Below are 7368 nucleotides of genomic sequence, written 5' to 3' on the forward strand. Positions count from 1 at the left end.
TATTTATAACCCCAAAATAAATATTCACGGCATTTTTGTGCTCACCCACGCACATGTGAATGGTGGCAAAACATTTGAGTTGCTAATCTTCATGTTCCCATGTGAGGCTAAAAAAAAAAAAAGTGATGCTTTGCCTCTTATTTCAGCTCTCAGATTATAAGGAATCATCCTTTTTTGTATCAGTGCCACTTTTTAAGTACATCTGCGTCTTTTGTTGGTGATTTCACTGTTTAAAATGACCCCTAAGTGTAGTGCTGATGTGCTATCTGGTGTTTGTAAATGCAAGAAGGCTGTGAATGCCTTATGGAGAAAATACATGTTAGGCAAGTTTTATTCAGGCATGAATTATAGGGCTGTTGGCTGAGAGTTCAATGTTAATAAATTAACAATGTATCTTAAATAAGGTATGTTTAAACAGAAAAGCACATAAAAGTTATGTATTGATCAGTTTATGAAAAGGTTATGATCAGAAGCTCCCAGGTTCTTAACCGTAGGAGCATTTGTTCAGTATTCACTAACTCAGTGTTCATGGTGACTTTCTAGAACTATTGCAGGGGGAACAAGAGTTGACTATATTTTCTCCCTTCTGTAGATTGTATTTTCACTTTCTTTTTTTTTTTTTTTTAAATGTTTTATTTATTTCTAGGAGAGAGAGACAGCGTGAGCAGGGGAGGGTCAGAGAGAGAGGGAGTCATAGACTCTGAAACAGGCTCCAGGCTCTGAGCTGGCAGTCAGCACAGAGCCCGACGCGGGGCTCGAAACCACGAACCGCGAGATCATGACCTAAGCGAAAGTCGGACGCTTAACCGACTAAGCCACCCAGGCGCCCCTGTATTTTCACTTTCTTGATAGTGTCCTTTGATGCACAAAATATTTTCAGTTTTGATGAAGTTCAGTTTTTTATTATTGTTGTTTTTGTTGCTCATACTTTTGATGTTGCTCAAGCACCACATTGGGCATTACCTAATAAGAAAAATTCCACTGCCAAATCCAAGGTCATGAAGATTTACTCCCATGTTTTCTTCTAAGAGTTTTATGGTTACAGCTCTTATATTTAGGTCCCTTAATCCATTTTTTTAAAAATATTTTTTTTTCTAGGAGAGAGAGAGAGAGAGACAGCGTGAGCAGGGGAGGGTCAGAGAGAGAGGGAGACACAGACTCTGAAATAGGCTCCAGGCTCTGAGCTGGCAGTCAGCACAGAGCCCGATGCGGGGCTTGAACCCACAAACCACAAGATCATGACCTAAGCAAAAGTCGGATGCTTAACCGACTAAGCCACCCAGGCGCCCCCCCTTAATCCATTTTTTAAATATTTATTTATTTTTGAGAGAGAGAGAGAGAGAGAGAGAGAGAGTGTGTGTGTGTGTGTGTGTGTGTGTGTGAGAGAGAGAGAGAGTGGGGGAGAGGCACTGAAAGAAGGGGACAGAGGATGTGAAACGGGCTCTGTGCTGACATCAGAGAGCCTGATGTGGGGCTCAAACTCACGAACCATGAGATCATGACCTGAACCGAAGTTGGCTGCTTAACTGACTGAGCCACCCAGTTACCCCAGTCATTAATCCATTTTGAGTAAATTTTTATATATTGATGTGAGATAAAGGTTAAACTTCATTCTTTTGCATGTAGTAATCCACTTATACAAGCACCAGCTGTTGAAACAACTATCTTGCCCTCATTGAATGGACTTAGCACCCTTGTCAAAAATCAGTTGGCTGTGGGCTCTTGAGTGGTGCAGTTGGTTAAGTGCCTGATTTCAGTTCAGGTCATGATCTTGCAATTCATGGGATTGAGCCCTGTGTCAGGCTCTGCACTGACAGCACAGAGACTGCTTGGGATTCACTCTCTCCCTCTCTGTCTCTGCCCCTCCTCCACTCATTCTCTCCCTCTCTGAAAATAAATAAATAAACTTAAAATCAGTTGGCTGTACATGTGAAGGTTTATTTCTGGACTCAATTCCCTTAGTCTGTATATCTGTCCTTTCCGCATACCACGCTGTTTTGATTCTTTTAGCTTTCCAGTAAGTTTTCAAATCTGGACTATGAGTCCTTAACTTTTTTCTTTTTCAAGATTGTTTTGTCTATTTGGGATACCTTGCAATTCCAAATGCATTTGAGGATTGGTTTTTCTATTTCTTAAAAAGTTACTGGAAGTTTGAATAATGAACTGTGGAAGAAATTATGTTGGATCTTTAGATTGTTTTGGGTAGTGTTGACATCTTAACAACATTATGTATTCCTGTCTATGAACATCAGATGCCTTTCCATTTATTTGGGTCTTATTTAATTTCTTTCAGCAGGCTTAATAGTTTTCAGTGTAAGATATATTCTTTCAGATGTCATTGTTATTGGAATTGCTTTTTAAATTTTTTTTAATGTTTGTTTATTTTTGAGAAAGAGAGAGTGCAAGCGGGGGAGGGCAGAGAGAGAGGGAGACACAGAATCTGAAATAGGCTCTAGGCTCTGAGCTGTCAGCACACAGCCTGACGTGTGGCTCAAACCCCCAAACAGTGAGATCGTGAATTGAGCTGAAGTCAGATGCTTAACTGACTGAGCCACCCAAGGGCCCCTGGAATTGCTTCCTTAATTTGTTCTTCAGATTGTTTATTGCTGGTGTATAGAAACAACTAATTTTTTTAAGTTTTATTTATTTATTTTGAGAGGGAATGGGAGAGAGAAAGCACTAGCAGGGAGGGGAGAGAGAGACACTTCCAAGCAGGCTCCACACCAGCAGCACAGAGCCCGACACAGGGCTTGAACTCGCAAACCATGAGATCATGACCTGAGCCAAAACCAAGAGTCAGACTGAGCCACCCAGGCACCCCACAGAAACAACTAACTTTTTGTTTGTTGATCTTGTAAGCTGAAATTTTGCTGAATTCATTCATTAGCTCTAGTAGTTTTCTTGTGGCTTCTTTAGGATTTTCTCTATTTAGGATCATGTCCTGCTTAAATAGATATAGTTTTACTCTTTTCCAATTTGGGTGCCTATTGTTTCTTTTTCTCATCTAATTACTCTGGCTAGAACTTCTAATACTGTGATGAATGGCACTGGTGAAAGACAGCATCCGTGTCTTGTTCCTGATCATAAAAGAAAGCTTTCAGTCTTGCCATCAAATATCGTTATCTGTGGGTTTTTCATGAATGTCTTTTATCATGTTGAGGAAGTTCTAGTGTTATTGTTCTGACAGGTTTTATCGTAATAGGTGTTGGATTTTGTCAAATGCCTTTTCTGGCATCAATTGAGATGACTGTTGGGCTTTTTCCCCTTCGTTCTAGTAACATGATGAATTATACTGATTAATTTTCATATGTTGAACCACTGTTGTATTCCTAAGATAAATCCCACCTGGTTATAGTGGGAGGGCACTGGGAGGAGCTTTCCTGACAAGGGAAATGGTAACAGAGGCCTAGTAGTGGCAGGGAAGGTTGCAGGATGAAGGGAAGACTTGGGGGGCGAGGTGGGGAGGCCCATTCTGGAGAGGACCAGCCTGCTTGCAGAGCAGGATTCAGTTGAAGAAATGAGGCAGGGGAGGGATAAAACCTTTAGAGGTGATGTATATGTGTCACCTTGAGTGGAGGGAAGGTTTCACAGGATATATACTTATGTCAAAATTCATTTTAAATGTGTGCAGTTGTCAATTATACCTTGATAAAGTTGTAGAAACAAAAACGCAAGAAAGAAAGAAAGAAAGAAAGAAAGAAAGAAAGAAAGAAAGAAAGAAAGAAAGAAAAGAAAGAAAGAAAGAAAGAAAGAAAGAAAGAAAGAAAGAAAGAAAGAAAGAAAGAAAGAAAGAAAGAAAGAAAGAAAGGGGAGAGGAGAGGAGAGGAAGAAAAGAAGAAAGAAAAGAGTATGAGGGTTTGGTAACCAACTGTAGATGGTTTTGAATGCCTAAGGATGTGTAGTTAGTAAGGGGTCAAGCTTTTTCAAAGCACCTCTAACATCTCCCTTGGGCCAGGAAGGAAAGTAGTAACCTCAGACACGCATCTTGGAGGGCTGGATAAAACTTCCCCTGGCTTCACAGAACGTCCGGATTTATGGGTAATTCCAAAAACAATTTGAAAACAACCAGTCTTCTCACCTTTGGTTAAAGCCTGTGGTCAAAGATAATATTTCGGTGTTCTGGAGGGGAGTATCTTAGAGAGATAGAAATTGAGCAGGATTCAAGCCTGGGAGGGGTGTGGAGGGGTGTAACTTCTAAGTACAGTGAGAACAGTCTTATACTTTGGAAGAACCCCTGGGTCTGTGGGATGATGTACCCAAGAGGCTAGACTCCAGCCAGGGGCTTCCAGACAAGACCAAAGCAAAGACCCCACGCTCTGCCTGGCACAGTGACCGCACATCCCATAGACTGCTTGGCTCCCTGATACCTCCTGGTCCCACAGCCACCCCTGAGCCACCGGCAGACCAACAGGACCTTCAGCCTTCAGCTCATGGCGAGGGCTTCTTGTTCTGTGGCCAGTGGAGTCTCTTGGCAGGTGACCTGGAATTGGACGCACAGTATTGCTCGTCATTTTCTTCTGGGGGCCTGAATTGCCCAGGTCTCAGAGGCCATGTTGGAAGGTGTACAAGCAGCGCAGAGAAAGCCATTCTGCAGAGACACACAGACGAAATGAGAGTCCCCAAGCCTCCAGGACATGAGGCAGGCAGAGCCAGCCAGGGACAGATTCAGTTCTCCAGGTCTTTATGAAACCCTGCCATTTGGGTTTTGTGAGAGAGTTGAGAACACAGACTTTGATGTCAGATAAAGTTGAATTTTAATCTGGTTTCTTTCACTCACTACCTGGGACCCTGGGCAAGTTACCTGTCAGATCCTATTTCCTCGTACGCAAAAATAGAAATAATAATGTCTAATTTTGAGGGAGATATTTTGAGTGTTAATTACAATGAAGTTAATAGAATGTCCGTAGCACAACCTACATAATACACATCTACATAATAGATGCTCATAAATGTTGGCTCCTTCCATCCCCCTCAGAAAGGACCTGAATATGCAACTTAGAACTGAGAAGTGGGGCACCTGGGTGGTTCAGTCAGTTAAGTGTCCGACTTCAGCTCAGGTCATGATCCAGAGGTTGAGTTCAAGCCCTGCATCACCTGCGCTATCAGCGCAGAACCCACTTCGGATCCTCTGTCTCCCTTTCTCTCTCTTTCCCAATTTGCTCTCTATCAACAATTAAACAAACAAACTTAAAAACAAAACAAAACTGAGAAATATTTCTGTCTGCTCCTTCTGCTATTTCCTGTTCATTCAACAAGCATTGATTGAGCAGCTCTGGGCCAAACCCTGTCTGAGGGATTGGGTTTCCAAGATAGAAAGATACCATCTCTAACCTCCAGTAGTCCACAGCATCATAAATGCCACAGTGGATAAAAGCATGGAGGAATGACAGAAAAAAGGAAGGCAAGCTGCCTAGAGTAAGTGATATCTATCTTGCAGTGGGGAACTTAATCACCGCCCTCAGTCAAGAATCAGATTTCTATAAATAAAAATCTATAAAAATTTTTATTACAACCCACACAATCTTAACCACTTGCAAAATTCCCCTTTACTCCCTACCTGTGCTTAGCACCTGGCATTTCCTAAGTATGTAAGTTGTATTTAATAGTTACAAAGTGCCTTTCTCTCTTACTGGTTTACTCTCCTCTTCTTATTTTAGTTTTTATTATTTTTTTAAAGTAGGCTCCACACCCAATGCGGGGCTTGAACTCACAATCCTGAGATCAAGAGTCACATGCTCTACCCACTGAGCCAGTCAGGCTCCCCCTCCTCTTTTTAAAAATGACATTATCTAGAGGCACCTGGCTGGCTCAGTGGGTGGAGCGTGTGACTCTTGGTCTCACGGTTGTGAGTTCAAGCCCCACGTTGGGTGTAGAGATCACTTTAAAAATTAAATTAAAAAAATATTTATGGGGTGTCTGCGTGGCTTAGTTGAGTGTCCAGCTTCAGCTCAGGTAGTGATCTTGGGGTTTGTGAGTTCAAGCCCAGCACCAGGCTGTGTTCTCAGCACAGAACCATTCTTCAGATCCTCTGCCCCTCTCTCTCTGCCCCTCACCTGTTTGAGCTCTCTCTGTCAAAAATAAATAAACATTTAAAAAAATGACATTGGGGCATCTGGGTGGCTCAGTTGGTTGAGAATCCAACTCTTGATTTTGGCTCAGGTCATGATCCCAGTGTTCTGGGATCAAGCCCCACTTTGGACTGAGAATCCTGAGAATCATAAGCCCCTTGCTCATTCCTCTGTGCTCTCTCTTCTAAAAAAAAAATAAAATAAAAAATAAAAAGATAGTATCCTAAGTCCTTTCCATCAGTGAGCCAGTGGTTTAAAACTTGGGGTTCAGGTACCAGGTCCTCAATAGTGATAGGGGCCTTTGTGCTGTTTTCATTATTAATAAATACCCAATGTTAATCATGTTTAACCTTTCCCCAGGCTTTCTGGAGTCCCTCACAGCTACTTTGCTTTCAGCTAAAATCCTAACACACAACAAGGCAATGCCAGTAGGCTCAGGCTGAGCAGAAGCTTGTACTGACTCTTATATAGGACTTTGGATTCACTTTTTTAAAAGAAAGCAAAGCAATTATTAGTTAATTAATGCAGTTTTATTGTGTACACAAGTCCTCCGAAACTTTTGAGGAAAAATAACTGAAAGCGTTCTTAGTGGTGAAAAGGCTGGAAACCCCTGAGCTCAGGAATTTTGAGTTCAAAGGGCAAAGAACTCTCTCTTACTCATAAGCTGCAATTCTGTGGCTTCTTTACCATTGCAGCAGAAAATTTAGTTGAAGTGGTTGTTGGGCCAGGAGGAGGCTGGGGCGGGGTGGGGAGGTGGGGGGTGTGAAGTGGGGACACAGAAACCAAGAGGATTTGATGTTCCAAAACTAAACAGCCTTTAGAAAGAAAAGGCTGGGGAAAAAAAAAAATCTCTGTCTGCCTTTGCTCTGTTCTTACTTTGCTCCTGAAACAGGAATTTTGAATGAACATGTATTACTCATTTGCTATCTGACAGGCATTTTACATGCATTATTTTAATCAATGCCCATTTGACAAATTGGGTCACACTGCTAGTGAATAATTGAACCAGGATCATGAGCCCAGAGAAATCTGGTGCTTGAGGCTGTTTCAACACCATGCTGTGTTATTGCTTTTTCTGCTAAAACAGGATATATTAACATTAGGACAAATATGCTTAACTTGTTTAGACTCCATTACTTCTGGATGATGATATTATGGAGGTGGATATTTCTTCTCTTTTTCTATAATTTCTATTTTTTTCTTTGATTTTTTTCTTCTATTTTTCCATAATTTCTAAAATTTTCCTAATTAGGACTATAACATCTCTGATAGGAAAACAAACTTTTTCTTCTTTTTTTTA

This window comes from Hyaena hyaena, unplaced genomic scaffold, assembly GCF_003009895.1.
Source record: "Hyaena hyaena isolate Hyena2069 unplaced genomic scaffold, ASM300989v1 scaffold_62, whole genome shotgun sequence".
Classification (NCBI taxonomy): Eukaryota; Metazoa; Chordata; class Mammalia; order Carnivora; family Hyaenidae; genus Hyaena; species Hyaena hyaena.